The sequence below is a fragment of the Anolis sagrei genome, chromosome Y, assembly GCF_037176765.1.
Source record: "Anolis sagrei isolate rAnoSag1 chromosome Y, rAnoSag1.mat, whole genome shotgun sequence".
NCBI lineage: Eukaryota > Metazoa > Chordata > Lepidosauria > Squamata > Dactyloidae > Anolis > Anolis sagrei.
In genome coordinates, this window is record NC_090035.1 from 65,252,975 (window position 1) to 65,272,486 (window position 19,512).

General features: G+C 40.5%; 1 long non-coding RNA gene across 1 annotated transcript; it reads left to right on the forward strand.

The window, feature by feature from the left end:
- Positions 1–6,703: 6,703 nt before the first annotated feature.
- LOC132781416 (uncharacterized) lies at positions 6,704–13,352 on the forward strand. The gene is made up of 5 exons (XR_010908798.1): positions 6,704–6,765; positions 7,361–7,387; positions 8,803–8,859; positions 10,917–10,943; positions 13,120–13,352. It is a non-coding gene; the product is annotated as an uncharacterized lncRNA (long non-coding RNA).
- The last annotated feature ends 6,160 nt before the right edge of the window (positions 13,353–19,512 follow it).

The following is a 19,512-nucleotide window of genomic DNA, read 5'->3' on the forward strand; positions in this document are numbered from 1 at the left end:
AAGTCAGATGTGTGTATGTGCACATATGCATATCAACGTTATTGCAGCTGTGTGGCTGAAAATAATCCGAAGCACTGGAAATGTGGACTACCTCCTTCCCATTTATTTAATTTGGCTTCCTCATCCAGATTCTTTCCAGAAATACATTTCAGATTCTTGAACTGGTTTGTGCCACTGAATCCTATGCGAAGGTGATGTGTTAACCATCTCCTTCACCCACTCTGCCAAACCCCCTCTGGCTTCTTTTATCAGCCAGGATGGGCAGGGGTCTAGGATGCATGTGGTGGGTCGCACCTCTCCAAGGATCCTGTCCACATCCTCAAGCTGAACCAATTGAAATGAATCCAACAAAACTGGACAAGCAGATGTTCTCGTTACATCCCCAGAGACTGCCGTTAACATGACGTCAAAGCCTGACCGAATCCGCTCAATTTTATCTGTGAATAATCGAGCAAATGCTTCACAGCGGGCCACCGAGTTATCCGAGGCCTCGCATTTTGGCGGATTTAAGAGGCCCCTGACAACTCGGAAAAGCTCAGCCGGACGATTCTTCGCGGATGCAATATTGGCTGTAATAGATGTTTTTTGAGCTGCCGCTATTGCCACACCGTAGGACCTTTAAAAGGCATTCAGGTGTGTTTGGGCTGGATTGGTGGGATTCTGGCGCCACACACACCCTAGTCTCCTCTTCTTTCGCTTCATCGCTGCCAGCTCCTCAGTAAACCAAGAGGCTAGTTTAGCTCGGTTACTCGAGAGGGGACGTTCCGGAGCGATTGTGTCAATTGCCCTGGTCAACTCACTGTCCCAGTGAGAGACCAGAGCATCGACAGAGTCGCCGGCCAAGGAGGTGGAAAAATCCCCAAGAGCCGTCAGAAAACCATTAGGATCCATAAGTCTCCTGGGGCGGACCATTCTAATGGGTCCACCACCCCTGCGGAGGTTAGAAAGCACAGTTAGTTTAAATCTGGATTGGTGGTGATCGGTCCATGGCAATGGAGCGATGGTCAGCTCCTCCACGCTGTCACCCTCATCCCATCCCTGTGCAAAAACCAAATCCAGCGTGTGCCCGGCACTATGGGTGGGACCAGATATTAGTTGGGACAGGCCCATGGTTGCCATGGCGGCCATGAAGTCCTGAGCCGCACCCGAGAGAGAAGCCTCGGCATGGACATTGAAATCTCCCAGGACCAAAAGCCATTGGGAGCTCAAAGCCATGTCCGAGACTACTCCCGCTAGCTCAGGTAGGGAGACTGTAGTGCAGCGGGGTGGTCGGTACACTAACAGAATCCCTATCCTGTCCCAGTCACCTATCCTAAAGCCGGCACATTCAAACGAAGATGTTTGTGGGATGGGACGCCTGATCAGAGGGATAAACTCCTTATAGACCACTGCGACTCCTCCTCCCCGCCCTCCAAGCCTTGGTTGGTGCTGAACAGAGTAACCTGGTGGACAGAGTTGGGAGAGATTAACCCCTCCCCCTTCGTCCAGCCAGGTCTCTGTTATACAAGCCAAGTCAGCATGTTCTTCTTGAATCAGATCTTTAATAATAGCTGTTTTTCCATTTACCGACCTGGCATTGAACAGCACCACCTTTAACCTGGAGGGACCATCATCCTGGCACCTCAGTTGTATCTTGTCAGGTGGATGTTTTAAAGCTGCCAATCTGTCTTTACTAATTTCGGGCTGAATTGTAGTCTCAATTTTTGGAATTGCCAATGTTCTGTTATAAATTTTTGGCCGGATTTGATTTTTCCTTGGGTTATTAGCATCTTTGGGCCGAAATAAATAATTTGCTCTCCCTTTCCCGTATCTCCCTCTTCCTGTCACCACCCCTATGGCGGCGCCCCCACCCATGGACCCAGCCCCCCCGGGGACATACCCTCCATTTCCATCTATTGTTGTTCCATATGTTAGTGCTTGATGATAAGTGTAGTCACATATAATTGGGTCATGATGTTCCCTCCCCTTGAAATTACCTGCTCCTTCCAGTGTATTAAAGATGGTAAAGTGCACTAGTATCGATAGCAGCAGGATTGGTGTCAATATAGCTACATATTGTTTCTGTAAAGGTGTGGCTAACTCCCAGCTGTTTCTACTTCCTTCTCTTTGATACCACATAGATAAGTGATTACACAGAAGTAGATATATTTTTACAGTAAGATTTGCATATCAAACTGTGAAATGACAGTGAGTTCATTGTGAGGAAATGTGTATTTTGTTATAATGATTTCCCCATAATGTGTGTGGCATTAAAAAGGTCATTGTAGGGTCACTGCAGAGCAGGGAAATGTCACATGGAATGGAATTTTCAAAACAGTATAGACAAGTTTGGTTTTTTTAAATCATGTCAGGAGTGACTTGAGAAATTGGCCGTCTGCAAGGACGTTGCCCAGGGGATGCCCAGATGTTTTGATGTTTGATGATCCTTGTGGGAGGCTACTCTCATGTCCTTGCATGAAGAGCTGGAGCTGATAGAGAGAGCTCATCCCTGCTCTCCCCAGATTCAAACCTCCAACCTGTCGGTCTTCAGTCCTGCCAAGCACAAGGGTTTAACCCACTGTGCCACCGGGGGCACCTTATAGACAAGTCATATAACAACAACAACAACAACAACAACAACAACAATGGGCCATGAAACATGCAGCGCTCACAAATTGCTGCAGATGCATTAGAAATTTAAAATATGAAATGTGAGGGTTGGAGCTATATTTGAATCATCATTACACACCAAAACACAAACACACATGTATCTATAATATAATATATACTATCTTATAGACAAGTCATAGGACAAAAAGGACCAAAAAAAAAAAAGGATGTCAAGAATACCCCTAAAGTCAAACTGACTTTGGATCAGCTCTGGGGGGTATATTCCGAGGAGGGACTCAGAACGGCTTCCAAACAGGCTTCCAAACCTCTCATGCACACAACCTGTTCTTGCTTCTGATCACTATTTATGTTGCTATCCATAAGAAAAGAGACCAAAGAAGGGAAGGAAGAATTGCCTTTGCTTTGTCTTGGCTTTGTGATTAATCCAGAGAGCCAATCAGAATTGCTTACCAGGTCAGATATCCCTGACATTCCGATATCACAAATTCAAAGCAGAAAAGTGACTAATGACAGAACAAACATAGAGAAACAATGAATAAAATGAACAAAAGAGAGCAGGCAGCCTGGGAATATTAGGAATTTGTGGACCCAGGATTGGATAAGTGTGGGAGACACAGATTTTGGGTCTTTCTAGGGTGGAGTCACAGAGCGAGGCACATAGAGGTTGGCACAGCCCATGATAACATTCAATATAAATATAGAACCCTTCTGTTCGCCATAATTCCCAAACTTCACTCAGGACAGAAAAGAAGCAACACCAGGATGAAATTCCAAGTGATAGCTGCATTTCTTGTTATCTGCCTGCTCTCCCTGGAGGGGGCCAGAGCTGCACCCAGGGTAAGGATAAGCATGGTTTATGGAAACGTGAATTAGGAACCAGGAGATACATGTATGTCTGTGTTTTGGTTTGTGGTGATGATTCAAATATAGCTCCACCCCACTCCAACCCTCACATTTCATATTTTAAATTTCTAATAAATCTACAGCAGTTCATGAGCAATTTATGTTTCATGTTCATAATAATAATAATAATAATCTTTATTTATATCCTGACCCATCTTCCAAAGGGACTCATGGCAGCTCACAACATAAATAATGCATAAAACATGATACAATAAACTACACAAGGTTTTTTTGTGTCAGGAGTGACTTGAGAAATTGCAAGTTGCTTCTGATGTGAGAGAATTGGCCGTCTGCAAGGATGTTGCCTAGGGGGATGCCTGGATGTTTGATGTTTTATCCTCCTTGTGGGAGGCTTCTCTCATGTCCACGCATGGGGAGCTGGAGCTGACAGAGGGAGGTCAACCTGCTCTCCTTGGATTCAAACTGCTGACCTGTTGGTCAGCAGTCCTGTCGGCACAAGGGTTTAACCCATCAGGGGCTACATAAGGTAGACAATTAATAACATAACTAGATGTCATCATCACCAGCACCACTTGCTAAATCCTGCATGGACAGCTATTGCCAAAGATACAAAAGGAGGGAAGGGGAAAATATTCCAAAATGGTGGAAAAGATGTTTCTTGAGTATTGAAAATGAGAATCATTAATGAGAATGATCATAGTTTGAAACTTATTCTGTGCAACAGTCACACAAGGTTTTGTTTCTGTGTGTGTGTGTGTGTGTGTGAGAGAGAGAGAGAGAGAGAGAGAGAGAAGTATTTTCTGCACACAAAATTCTACCTCCTGTGCAAAAATTGATGGAAGTTTTCAAAAAGAAATTAGTGAATATTAAAATTAAAATTTGGTTTCCTGTAGTTGGACACTCTGCTCCAAATACCTGGAGTTTGAAGTTATTAGTTGCTGCCATTTCTATACTCTTTCATCTTTTTTTACTTTGGCTGTCTGTGTTCTCTTAAAAAGAGGGAAAATGTGTTACTGGATTGCAGTTCCCATTAGCCCAAACCAAGGTAGCCAATACGATGATATGAGTTGTAGTTTAAAAGGATTTGGAGCAGGGTGTCCAACTACAGGAAGCCAAATTTTAATTTAAAATTTCACCAATTCAATGTTCCCTATCTCTACTCTAAAATTTACTGACTTTTCCAAAGCAGTTAATTGTTTTTACTTTGCAGAACAGTCCTTCACATTGCCCCTGAAGCACTGATTCTGCCAGTCTTGCTTTATTTATTACAGAACCAGGTTTCAGAGTTCACTACAGATTCCATAGCCAGCTCTAGGGCTAAGACTGATAGATTTCAGGATTTCACAATTGGTTTCTCTATTTTGCACATGATGGATCATTATATCACTCAGAATGCATTTCTCCTAGGGGGGTTTGCAGTGTACTTTTTCTGAATATAAACTATTTCCACAAGAAACAATGTAAACAAATGCTGCTCACTAGGCCTGGGTAACAACGCAAAAATTTGTTTCTAAAATCGATTTGTATTTGGGGTTTTTTTTGTTTCGATATTTAAAATAATTACAAAATTTTCCTTTTAAAAAGTTCGATATTTATGAAATTTCGTAAATGGTAAAAAATTAACGAATCGATTTCCGAAACAATAACGAATCGATTCGTTAATGGCGGACGCGACCGCGAAATACGCTAAAAAACCTCCAAAAACTTCTGAAGCTTCCCTCTCCCTCTGTTCTTGACTGTTGGTGTGATATTATAAATTTTTTTCACTAATTAAACCATAAAACTGGCCCAGACATGCAGAAATAATAACGAAACGACCTCAGAACAATAACGAAACGAATACAATAACGAAATACGAAGCATTTACAAAACGTATTTAAAAATTCGTTTTTTTTAATAATTGCTCCAGAATGGTTCGTTATCGTTTTGTAATTGGAAAAATTAACGAATTATTAACGAATTACGAATTAACGAAATGAAACCGCCCAGGCCTACTGCTCACAAAATGTGCATAATATTGGGAAAATGTTAAGAACATCAGAGAACATTTTCAAAAATGTGTACATTAACCAAATGCAAATTGGAATTGTTTGCATTAGGATAATGCATACAGGAATGCATCAGAACATTTGTTTTCTTTTTACTTCCAAACGAATGCAGGAAAAAGATGGAGCAAACATTAAATGGGAAATAAGAATATCAAATCTTAGGGATGTTCATCTCAAATTAACTTGCCTTCTGAATTGATTTGCTTCAGTCTTTGGCTCTTATCTAGCCCTTGCTGTTAGGGTTGCCAACTTTTTCTGACGGGTTGTTGTGTGTTTTCTGGGCTGTATGGTGATGTTCCAGAAGCATTCTCTTCTGACATTTCACCTGCATCTATGGCAGGCATCCTCAGCGGTTGCGAGACCTCACATCCTCTCGTGTTGCCTGGCATAGATGCAGGCAAAACGTCAGAATGCTTTGGAGCATGGCCATACAGCCCAGAAAATTCACAACAACCCATTGATTCCAGCCATGAAAGCCCATGACAACACATTTTCTGACTTGGTTCATATGCCTTTTACTATAATAGGTGAAGGTAAAGGTTTTTTCCTGGCATTAAGTCCAGTTGTGTCCGACTTTGGGGGTTGGTACTCATCTCCATTTCTTAGCTGAAGAGCCGACGCTGTCCACAGACACCTCCAAGGTCATGTGGCCAGCATGACTGCATGGAGCGCCATTACCTTCCCGCTGGAGTGGTACCTATTGATCTCACATTTGCATGTTTTCGAACTGCTAGGTTGGCAGAAGTTGGGGCTGACAGTGGAAGCTCATGCCGCTCCCCGGATTTGAACCTGCGACCTTTCGGTCAACAAGTTTAGCAGCTCAGTGGTTTAACCAGACATTTAGTGAGCAATGCTTGCAGAAACCTGCACTTGTTTAATTTCTACACATTGGACAGATTGCTGCTGAAAGAAGAGGAGGAATAAAGTTGGCAACCTTATCTTTCTTTCAACTATGGCTAGGTGCTTGTTTTCTGCTTCCCTTATACTCTTCCTCCGTCTTTTTTGTCACTGCTTTCCTTCCTATTTATTTAATTTGGCTTCCTCATCCCAATTCTTTCCAGAAATACATTTCAGATTCTTGAACTGGTTGGTGCCACTGTATCCTCATGATGACTATCTTACATGGAGTTCTCTTTGCTCTTTCCAATAGTTGACCTAACAGGGTGATTTTTCTTTTCCTTTGCAGAATTCAGGCAGCTTTGACGGCAACAATGTCGGAAGTGGCAGCATGAATGACAATGGAGTGAGTCCAGAATTCCTTTGAATTTTCAGATGATCAATAGTTCTGCTCTATATTATTTAGCTACATGTTGTTTCTATAAAGGTGTGGCTAACTCCCAACTGATTCTGCTTCCTTCTCTTTGATAACACATAGATAAGTGATTACACAGAAGTAGATATATTTTTACAGTAAGATTTGCATGGAATACATTCTCAATCAAACTATGAAATGACAGATTTGACTAAATCCGATTAAATTAGCTCCAACTTCAGTAAATGGTTAGAATTGCATCGGGGACTGGCAAAACGAGCAAGGGAATATGAACATGGATGGCAAACAAATGAATTCTAAATGTGATTGAATTTTATCCTCACATATCTGTAATTCTAGAAATTGAAGAAAAACAGGAAAATGATTAATATTGGGAGGGTGAGCACCTTAATTTGCTACTTTCAATAGTTATGCTCCTACTTCTGGTTCAGCCATAGTGTAGTAGTTGATCATCTCAACTTTGAATAATCATCTTTTCTCAAGAAGGTCTAAATTTCAAAGCAGAGGAAAATTGTGCTATGCAAATTATTATGAGATATTCTAAATTTCATTTTTTATATTGCAGAACTCATATGGGTTTGCAGCTTATGGAGTAAGTATTGACAAGTATATATGTGATCTATCTATATCTTGCATCCATCTTAAATCCTGTAGCAGTTCATACCTGTATTTCCTCATTGCTGTTACATCTTGTAAATAAGGGAATATTATAAAATTCTCTAAAACCTGACGGCCCTTCTCACCCTGACTTCTCACTTTTGTATGCCTTGATTGCCATGCTTGATTGGGAATTTGAACCCTGGTCTCCCAAGGCACACAACTCCCATGTTGCGTCAGCTCCACTAGTTGCCAGTTTGCTACCGAGCACAATTCAAAGTGCTGGCTTTGGCCTATAAAGTCCTAAATGGCCCTGGCCCAATCTACCTGTCTGAACACATCTCCTTCTATGAACCACCATAGAGTTTAAGATCTTCCAGGGATGCCCTGCTCTTGGTCCTGCCACCATCACAGGTGCGAATGGCAGGGATGAGAGAGAGGACCTTCTCCGTAATCACCCCCTGGCTATGGAACTGTCTCCCTGGCAAGATTAGATCAGCCCCCTCCCTCCTGTCCTTCAGAAGGATGGTAAAAACATGGCTGTGGGATCAAGCTTTTCGGACAGTGCAATAAGGCAACAATAGGAAACTTTTCCCTGCTGATCGGATTGGGTATTGCTGATCTGAGATGGTTTTAAACAATTGATATTAAAGTGGAGATGACTGATTTTAGTGTTTATTATTTTTATAGTTTATTTTATCTCAGTTCTTGTGGGTTTTTTCGGGCTATGTTCTGGTATTGAATGCTTGCCATATATTTATTTTATTTTTATTTATTTTAAACATTTACACCCTGTCCTTCTTGACCCCCAAGAAGGGACTCAGAGCGGCTTCCAAACAGGCAACAATTCAATGCCAAACATAATATAAAACACATAATAAATACATCCATATACATTAAAATAGTTAAAAATATACATTAGAACCAGTTCGCCAGATTAAATTCACCGGATTAAAATTGTCATCCAAATCAATCGAAGTAAGGTCCAATAGAATCTTGTCTTCCTCAGTAAAGCAAACTATTCTATGATCCCATAACCAGAATTTAAGTTTCTTCCGGAAGTTCAGAAGGGAGGGGGCAGATCTAACCTCATTAGGGAGTTCCACAGCCGAGGGGCCACCACAGAGGAGGCCCTGTCTCTCGTCCTCACCAAATGCAACTGCAATGGTCCTAGATGGTTCATTGAGGGAGGAATGTTCAGACAGGTAAACTGGGCCAGAACTGTTTAGTATATATGCTGTGCTCTGCTCTGAGTCCCCTTCAGGGTGAGAAAGGCAAAATATAAATACTTTAAATAAATAATAAATAAATAATAGTCCAACACTCAAACTATTATGCCACATTAACATCTTCCACTGCTATCCAGAGAACCACCAATCTTTAAAATTTCCTCTTGTGTTCTGTTTCTAGAACGGTGGAAGTTTTGATAACAACAATGCTGGTGACAACAGCTTCAATGACAATGGAGTAAGTATCAGAGACCTGTATATGTTCCTCAGCTTCTCTCATCAATTAATTCCTGGTGTAACATTTTTCCCCAAAGTTTGGACTCAACTCATATTTTAAAACCCCCATCATAAATATTCAAAATCTGGAATGGGCAAGTGTGGTCTGCTAGTAGCCAATGGACTGCAGCACTCATTTTATCTATAGCCAGAATATCTAGTTGTGAGAGATAAAGGGAGCTGAAGCCCAAGATCATATAAAGAGCTACTTGCTCTTCTCTGCTGCTCCACATCTCTTTTCAAGACAGAAGTGAAAGCTCCGTACAACAAAATCCACCTTCTGTACAAGACTCCTGGCCCTCAAGAAAATATCCACAGTTTTTGCCTGGTAAAAGTACTTTCTAAAACATGGGCAGACATTGAGGTCTTTAAACTGTGAGACAGCGGAGGAATCCAATGGGCAGCATTGGGCAGCAGGCAAACCTGGTGTTAAACGCCCCACATCACCTGCATCACTCCTATTGAGGCCTGTGAGGTATCTACACTTGTTTTTCCTTGTGTTTTAGGATATTCTTCCAAACCCTTCCAGATAAATCAGCAAGTTGGCATCTTGCTAACTCCATGTGATCTCTAACAAAATGGATGCAATAATAATATACAGTATTCAGTACCCCTAACAAACAAAAACATTTGCTGCTTCCAAAAGTCGTCCATTCCATCCATAAATCACACCAGCCCCAACTGTCCATGGGTCATGGAGTTCCTTCTTTTCTTCTTGAATAGCTCTCTAGCTCCAAGAAATTTCCTTGTACTACAATTTAATTTCAAAATACTCTCTTTCTGCTCCAAATGTTTTCTATTCCAAGTAGTCCCTCTTACCTTCTATTACTATTATTTTTTCTGTATTGTTTTTCAGTTATTGTTTTCCATTCAGATTAAATTGTCATAGTAAAGTTTCTAAACAAACATCAATAGAAAACATTAATTCAAATTAAAACTGTGTATTAAGACTTCTCTTCCTGCTTGCACCATCATGATTCAAAGAATCTTGGAAGTGAAGGTCATAGAATGATTGGTCTCAAATGCTATTTATTCTAATCCTATGCTAATGGAGGAATCAACAGATGGGACAGATCTAATATATGACCCTTCAACTTCTGTTTGAAAGCACTCAATGAAGCAGAATCCATCACTTTGTTAGGTAGATCTATTTCACATTGCATAATTTTGGCACTTCAGTTTTATAATAGGTAGGTACTAGGGCTGGGCGGTTTCGTTTCGTTAATTCGTAATTCATTAATAATTCGTTAATTTTTTCAATTACAAAACGATAACGAACCATTCTGGAGCAATTATTAAAAAAAACGAATTTTCAAAAACGTTTTGTAAATGCTTCGTATTTCGATATTGTATTCGTTTCGTTATTGTTTTGAGGTCGTTTTGTTATTATTCCCGCATGTCTGGGCCAGTTTTATGGTTTAATTAGTGAAAAAAATTATAATATCACACCAACAGTCAACAACAGAGGGAGAGGGAAGTTTCTGAAGGTTTTGGAGGTTTTTTAGCGTATTTCGCGGTCGCGTCCGCCATTAACGAATCGATTAGTTATTGTTTCGGAAATCGATTCGTTAATTTTTTACCATTTACGAAATTTCATAAATATCGAACTTTTTAAAAGGAAAATTTTGTAATTATTTTAAATATCGAAACAAAAAAAAAACCCCAAATACAAATCGATTTTAGAAACAAATTTTTCCGTTGTTACCCAGGCCTAGTAGGTACCATGGATAGTTACCTTGGTATGCTGGGATCTTTTTTGTGGTAAATATTTGGTTAGGCAACTGTAGTGCTTCACCAAACTACAGATCCCAGGATTCTACTGGATGAAGTCATGACAATTCAAATGAGAGTATGGTGCTATACCTGTAGGGGAAAAAATAGAAGTTACATTATAGAATTTTTTAGCATTCTCAGGTGGTTCTGTAGACTGCAATATAGAAGTGAAAGAACTGGATTTGGATTTGCACAAATGGATTAGAACACAAATAATGTATCTTTACTATTGTTTTTGTTCTGCAGAACACTAACAATGGCCCCATTGTCTGGGTGAGTATTTAGCGTTTTAGACTTTTTTGTACAGGGTTGAGTAAGACAGAAATATAAAGGAGGGGGTGTTTCTGAGCAAGTGATCTTTTTCTATCATACCACCTATGGCAGAATACTGGTTTGTTTCTATATGAGTGGAATAATCACAACTTGTCACCATAGTCAATGAGGGTGTTCTTTCTCATGTGAATGGAGTAGTGCATCTCCTTTGGATTGAGTTCAAACTTTAAAGGTACTATCCCCCAACTCATGCCCACACTCATACCCCCCACCCCCCGCAAAGGTGAATCACTTCCAGCCCATCTTACTTATCCAAACATAGCTCCTCCTATGAACCATTGTGGAGACTCAGATCATCTGGGGAGGCCCTGCTCTCAATCCCACCACCCTTGCAAGCACAACTGGTGGGAACGAGAGACAAGGCCTTCTCAGTGGTGGCCCCTTGTTTGTGGAACTCCCTCCCCAATGAAATCAGAATAGCCCCTCCATCCTGTTTTAAGACATGTTTATGGGACCAAGCATTCACACAGTAACTATAGCAATGCAATACTTGAGATCACTTAAAGTGACAGGGTAATGGACTGATTCTGGACTATGATTTTGAACCTGTGTGATTTTAATGGCTGTTTTTACCATTTATGTTTTATTGCTGGTTTAATTGTAATTATTATTTTTTGGGATTTGTTTATTTGTTGGGCATCAAATGTTGCCAGTTATGAGGCTGTCCTGAGTCCCCTTCGGGGTGAAAAGGGCAGGGTACTAGTATGGGAAATAAACCACTCAATTAAAGACTGTGGTAGGTTTCCTGTTACATGATATCAGAGTCACCAACTTCTACTGATCACAGAAGAATCCAAACATGATCTTGGACAAAGTCCACCAATTTTAGCAGCCTATTTTCAATAGAAACATAGAATCATAGAATTATAGAATCAAAGAGCTGGAAGAGGCCTCATGGGCCATCCAGTCCAACCCCCTGCCAAGAAGCAGGAATATTGCATTCAAATCACCCCTGATAGATAGCCATCCAGCCTCTGTTTAAAAGCTTCCAAAGAAGGAGCCTCCACCACACTCCGGGGCAGAGAGTTCCACTGTAGAAAATGGCTGAATTTTTTTCTGATATGAAATAGTTATATTAAATTCAAGGTTACAGAAGGAGAACAGTGCATTGTGTGTCATTGCATATGAATGTGCATTACACATTTTGTATGGATAAGCAGTATCCATTATGAATCAGTATGCATGCACACTTGGTTCTATATTCAATTGCACATTCAGTGTCTTTTTATCTAGCTGCACTTTGTTGCCACACATCACAAGCCTTGTGTAGCACAAGTAAAGTATAACTCTGTATGTGATAATTAACCCTATGCACCAGATCCTGTCAAATTTTGGAAACAAAGATTGGTCAGGACTGGTTTGTACTTGCAAAAGGCACCATAATACTGGATCCTGGGGGCTATATTTTGAAGGAAGGAACTGTCGAACTACCTCTGAATACCTCTTATCTATGAAAACCATATGAAATGAATGGGGCCATGATTATTTATCTACAGTATTTATTCTCTGCACTTCTCACCCTGAACGGGACTCAGGGTCTTTACATAACACACATATGGCACACATTCAATGTTGATTATACAATAACAGGGACAGACAGACAACACAAGAGGTAAAGGCTGTTTCTGCCATCTTAATTCTGGCATCTCTGAGGCTGTGCTTGACTCTGGCCATTGGTGGCGAGGTGGGTGGGTGTTGTTGCTCCATCTTCCATGCCAAGGAGCTTAATGTCCTTAAGAATGCCTTTATTACCTCCCTGCTAAAAGCGGTACCTATTTTATCTACTCACATTTCTGCTTTTGACCTGCTAGATGGGCAGGTGAGCTGGGGCTAATGGTAGGTACTCAATCCCAACCTGGGCTTGAACTGTTTACCTTCAGATTGGCAGGATTTTTCTGCAGCACAGCCATTTTGCCTGTTAAATGATAGTTTTTAAATGATATGAATCCTGATATAGAATCTCAGCCACAGAGAGATGGCGCAAGGCTCTGTTCTGACAACAACATGGCCAGGTTTATTAAAAACTAAATGGGCATTTTCCCTTATTTTTATTAACTTGCTTTAACTTTGTATCAGAGATTACAATTATTTTTCTTCTTCTTTTCTTCTTTTACAGTATTAGGCATCCAGAAGCAGAAATCCACCACAGAAGCTGATAAATGCCTATGCCCTGTAACCCTTTTGAAGACCACTTTTCTGTTGTTCTCTCTTGAGTGATTCTGTCTTGTTAAAGTCATTGAACCATCTTCTGGCTGCTGCTCCCACCCCTCATAAGCCCCTTCTCCTAATTTACCAATGTATTCTCAGATCAATAAATGTGCCTTGTACAATTATTTCAAAAGAAGTAAACCAACCCACAGAAATATTCTTTTATTCACATGTGTTTTTAAACCTCATTTTGCATTTTAAAAACGTATAACATCTATATCAATAAAAATGTAATGTTAGTTTGTAAGATTAACATAACTCAAAAACCACTGGACGATTTGACACCAAATTTGGACACAATACACCTGCTAACCCAAGGAGTGACCGTCACTCATAAAAACACTGAAAATGCAGCAGAAGGGATTTAAAAGGTCAAAAACCAAAAATTACATTATGCATGCGCAAAACCACATATATACGCAAACACACATATATATACACACACATATATGCACACACACACACAAAACATAAAACATACACAGAAAGGGGGAAGGAAGGAGAGAAGGAGGGGAGAGAAAGAAAGAAAGAAAAAGGGTAGACAAGGAATGAGAGAAAGAGAGAAAGGAGGAGGGAAGGAGAAAAGGAAGGAAAGAAGGGTAGGGAAGGAAGGAGAGAAGGAAATAAAGTGAAAGAGGGAAGGAAGGAGAGAAGGAATGAAAGAGAGAAAGAAAGAGGGAAGGACGGAAAGAGACAAGGAAGAATGGAACCAAAGAGCAAAGGAAGCAAGAAAAGAAACAGGTAGGAGAAGGGAAAGAAAAAGAGGGAAGGGAGGAGAGACAAAAGGAGAGAAAGAGGGAGGGAAGGTTGGCCACAGCAACGCGTGGCGGGTACAGCTAGTAAACAATAAAGATCAATAGCAAGGCAGTCACGGAACATGACATAAGAGGAAAAGGGGAGTGGGTGGGTGGCTAGAATAGGAAAACACCATACTCTGGTTTTAGGCAATTGTTGCAAAGTTTTTATGTTTACCTGCTGGAGTGGAGAAATAGTTGAAAAATTTCATGATCCAAAGAAGAACAAATGCAAATAGCTCTGATGGCTATAGGTGATGGTTCTTGGAACAATTGACTTATTTGGCTCTTCTGCAATATTTGTTGGAAAGCTGATAAGGCATAATGCTAACATGATTAACTACAAATGTAAATGTGGGTGAAAGGTGGTGGCTTCCCAACAGAACCAATAAGAGTGGCTCAGATATGTTTTTCATTCCTCTGATGAAGGCTGATCATTGAAAAAACATAAGGATTGAAATCCTTTTAACAATGATGATAATGATGATGATGATGATGATAAGAATAATTTTATTTCTTACCCGCCTCTCCTCATGGCTCAAGGCACATCACAGTACAGTCAAAACATAAAAACATTACAAAAATTCTACGAGGGTATTTTTAAAGGTCCGTTTTGTTGTAGACACTAGTAGTTCGCATGCATACCTCAATGAGCACGTGCGTCGTGTACCGGCATGCCTTGGGAACAACTGTGCTCAGTTTCTGCTCTGTAGCTAACCTGTACGGTTCTGTTCTGTGTTTTAAAAATGTTTAAGACTATCAACTCACCCTCCGCATGTGAGGTTCGCTCAGTGATACGGTTTTTGCCAGCAAGGAACCTGCCTGCTGCAGAAATTCATCGACAGATTTGTGAAGTGTACGGTGATACTGTTATGAGTGAAAGCAAAGTGTGTAAGTGGGTACGACAATTCAAAGATGGCCGTGACAACGTCCATGATGAGGACCGCTCCGGTCACCCTTCTTTGATTACAGACGATTTGGTGGCATCAGTTGAAGCAAGGATTCGTGAGAACACCTAAATTTTAGGAAACTGTGTTCCCGTTGGGTCCCGAAACTCCTAACAGAGGACCACAAAAACCAAAAATTTGAGTGTGCAATCAAATCAAGAGGACATTAAGTGTTTTTAAAAACCAAGGCTGCTTTTTTGGCCAGTTGCCATAAGGAAAGGAAGTTGGGGGTGAGACTAGCAGAGTTGGGTGAGAGACAGAAAATAGCAATATGGAAAATGTAGTTTGGGAAGGTGAGGCATCCTGTGACAGAGAATGCAAAAAGCCCTGCCCTAAATTCTGTTTTCCAGAATGCAGTGCTCAGCATCAGAAAGCCCCAGAAACAAGGCCCTCAAATGACCTTTCCTCAGTTCTAGGCAACTTTTGAATGAACTCATCGAAGTTGTACAAGCACATACACCCCAGGGAGCACTTCATTATTCAATCCTGGAAGAAGAAAAAATTCTTCACAATATCCTGGGAATGTCACAATGGGTTTAAAGAGAGCCATGTGGTTTTTCAAAGCCTTATCACTGGGAACACTTCTCAGTCCTAATCACCTGATCTGAACCCCTCCCAGGGAATTCATTGAGGTTGTGCCAACATCCTGGTACTCATTGTGTGGCCAGCTAAAAGTCATTGTCTCATTCCAGGTAGACAAGAATGGAGCTATTTGCCCCATTAACACAGACTCTTCCCAGATTCTTTTCCTCCCACACCTGTCCATAGGAGGACCAAAGAAACAGCCACATGACTTCAAACTGAGAAATGGCAGTTTCTTAAAATTCCCACCAAACCCATGAGCCAATCAACAACACCAGTGGAGAACACTTCTCAAACAACCAGCAAGGGGATCCTAGCCCACCCTAGTTTGGACCAATTAGCATCCAGGGCAGCAAAGTCCTTTGTTTTGAATCACTATCAAAGTGCTGTAAATAAATCTGTATTTTTGCAATAGTGTATATGTCAATCTCTGAAGCACAGACTCTGCTAATATCACTTTGGCCAAGGTGAAGAAACACCTCTGTTCTTTGACTTCAACCTGTCCATGAAGGGGCCTGAGATTCTGGAAATTAAATCAAGAACATATGGAAGATCAGTCTGAAAATCACTCCTGATAGTTGTACGAACTAAAGATATGCAATGTTTTAAATACCTATCCTCTTAAAGTAACAGGAAATGGACCATCTGTTACAACCAGTTTTCGTCTTACCAAATGAGAAACCCTGACCATTGCCAAGGCTTCAATGTCTGCTGAATTGCAAAACTAAGAAAAAACTTTATTTGGGAAACTAGAGAATAGTGATGAGGTCATTTCTTGGTAAGCGGTGAAACACAGTAGTTTGCAGATAGCCGAACACATTCAACCATGTGCAAACAGCTTTGATTTCAGAGAGTCTTCTGCTTAGGCCCCTTCTACACTACCATATAATCCAGATTATCAAAGCAGATAATTCACATTATCAGCTTTGAACTGGATTGTATGAATCTGTGAAGTTTTAGCTCTGCCTTTTCCTCTCCTCTGCTTCACTTCCCCTGGTGTATAGGTTTTTCCAATAGTGTAGATACCTTCCATTGTATTAGTTTTTGGGTGGAGCCTAACCACCCCCCCCCCAAGAGGCCAGCCTCAGTTGGTCTATTCCATTTGCCTGTATAGAGCTTGTGATGAATTTCCTAACTGTTAGGCTAGGAAAAGCCTAGGAAAGTAGCCCCAGGAAGTTTGGCAGCCATTTTGGAAAGGTTGCCAGGGGCATCCATTTTAAAATCTCATTTCCTGAAGGAGTCATGCTTAGGAGCAGCTTGGAGGGAAATGAGGGGAGTTAGTGATTGGCTGGAAGAGAGTGGGTGGAGATTAATTTAGAAAAGGGAAAAGGGTGACTTTAAGGGTGTGTTTTAAAACCCTGTCAGCTCAGCTTGAGTCTGGGTGTCAAAGGAGAAAGAGTTAAGAGTTTGGAGTGGAGAAGAGAATAGAGAGAGAGGCCTGAAGTTGGTCAGTTAGCTAGCAGAGATAGCTAGTGAGAAGATTTTACAGCTCTTAGGGAAGATAGGTGGTGGAGGAGTGTAGAGATAGATCCAGAAAAGGACTATCTGTGGTGGAGTTTAGAATTACTTTCAGAGAAGAAATCCTGTCAGTAATTTCTGGAGGGGAAAGAGGAGTGTTTATGTGTAACCAAGTTTGAACTGCTTAAAGAAACCACACGCTTTTAAGTCAATACTTCAGAACAGCTAAGCTTATTACCTGTTTTGTTCAAGTTCTCTTAAATAAACATCATTGTTTTATTGTTCATAACATCTGCCTCACGTTTGCATCTGTGGGTGAAGTTTTAAAAGCCGTTTCCTGCAGCAATCAAAAGACAAAAGGTGGCAGTGTATATTTTAAAAGAGTAATCTTTTCAGTGTTACCTCAGAACACAAGCCTGAGCGTGAATCAAGCACACTCTTGCCTAAGATACTTTAAGTAAGCCAAGGGTTTAATATTGCTTTTAAGTTTGGTGGGTGCCAGAGTTCTTTTAAAAGGGTTTTTTTTTCGGCCAGAAGAAAGTTCCAGCTTAGTGCAGCTTTTGATTTTTCTTTAGAGAAGCCACATTCTATTTACAAGTGGTGGTACAGCTGCTGTGGGATTTGTATTGCCCAAGTAAAGTCTCTATCTTTTATAACTGGTGGCAAGCGCTGGGATTTATATTGCCCAATAAGTCCCTATCTTTTATAATTGGTGTCAGCTGCTGGGATTTTATTCCCAAATAAATCTTAATCTATTATAGATCTCCATTGCTGGACTCCTTTTTCTGCATCAGAGCTACAGAGAATAGAAGCTCGGGTATTGTCTGGTAACCATAAGCCCAAGTAATCCAAAAAACAGGCATCCTTAGCACCTGCATTCAGCAGTATTCTTATATCACCAGTCCCAGTGACAACAGAAGCTCTTGACCAGCTTAAGCTTCACAAGAAAGAGGACTGAGACAATTTATAAGCAACAGCTTGTAAACCATCATTTTGCACCAGGGGCAGAAGTCTCCAGAGAAATGACTGCAGCCCACTAAGGCTCCTTTACTGTTTTAAGTTACTTTATAATTGTCCTGGGTGGAGTTAACACTTTATTCATCTTGTTTTCAATAAACCCATTTTGGTTATCTTTTCACCTTGCCTAAAATGCCTCTGTGTGTTAAGGGTCTCAGTCTTAACAGAAGGTATACAGATAGCCCCCGAGTAATGCCAGACACTATGATTTTCCCAAATACTTGGGCATGCCATCACAGAATCTACACTGCTATATAATCCAGTTAAGGCAGATAATCTGGATTTTGTATGGCTGTGTAAAAAGGCATTAGTGCCTGCCCATATACTTTCAGACTTCTGGAAATAGGAGAAATAGGAGAAATTTTCTTGGATCTTCCCATGTACTATCTTGAAAAACCGAATAAAAGATGGAAATGCTGTATGCCTATCATTTCTCTCATGCACTTTAATTTCCATTTTATCATGTTGGCACCATGTCTTATCAAATGTCCAAACAAACCCAATCTTATCAGTGAATGTACTGACACCACCCCAGCACCTTTGCTTATCCCTCCCATAGATATTTTCAAATCAAGTTTCTTGAGCTTTCAGTGGGATTGTCCTTCTTTATGCAAATCACCTTTCCGCCCAAGTTAAACAAATAACACACACACACACAAATGAGCAAACAAGAAAGCTAGATGGTGGATTGATTTGAATGAAGGAGTTGCAAGCAAGCCAACAAACAAAAAACCAGTTTTTTCACATATAATGTTCAACCATCCCAAAACATAACAGAAAGAGTCACCAATCAGAATCTGGTCTGCTGGATATAATATAATACTGACTTTCAAATGGTTTTTGTCTAATCACAGTGGTTATAAAACAAAATGTGGTTCATCTTTAGGGTCACATACTTATCATATACTAACTCTTTTAATAAATAGCATAGCTTTCAAGATTTCACAGATGAACCCCAAGAAACATGTAGCCAAATCTCATCAGAGTGTGAAATAGTTTTGTATGTTCTTCCACATCAAGAACATTTGCTCTTACCCTTTTGATAAGACTCTGATGTTGTTTAGCCATGTTTTACAGGTTTCATCTGTCAAAAGATGAGTCCTATCTATTCATTAAAAATGTTAGGTAAATATGTGACCATCAGGATTTCTACACAGTTTTATAAAATCCACATTGAACTGGATTATATGGCTGTGTGGACTCAGATAATCCGATTCAAATCATATATTTTTGATTATCTGCCTTGATATTCTGGATTATATGGCTGTGAGGAAGGGCCCATAGTCTACACTGCCATATAATCCAGTTCAAAGCAGATAATCCGCATGTTGTATGGCAGTGTAGATGGGACCTTGGTGGGTTTTCAAGCCCAAACAAGGTTTTGAAACCTGTTCTCCAGAGATGTACCCCATGCTCAAACCATTAAGATCTGTCACATCTACCGGGGACATAAGAGTGTTTACACTTATTTTAGTTACTTACTTAAGCAATCCCTCATTGTCC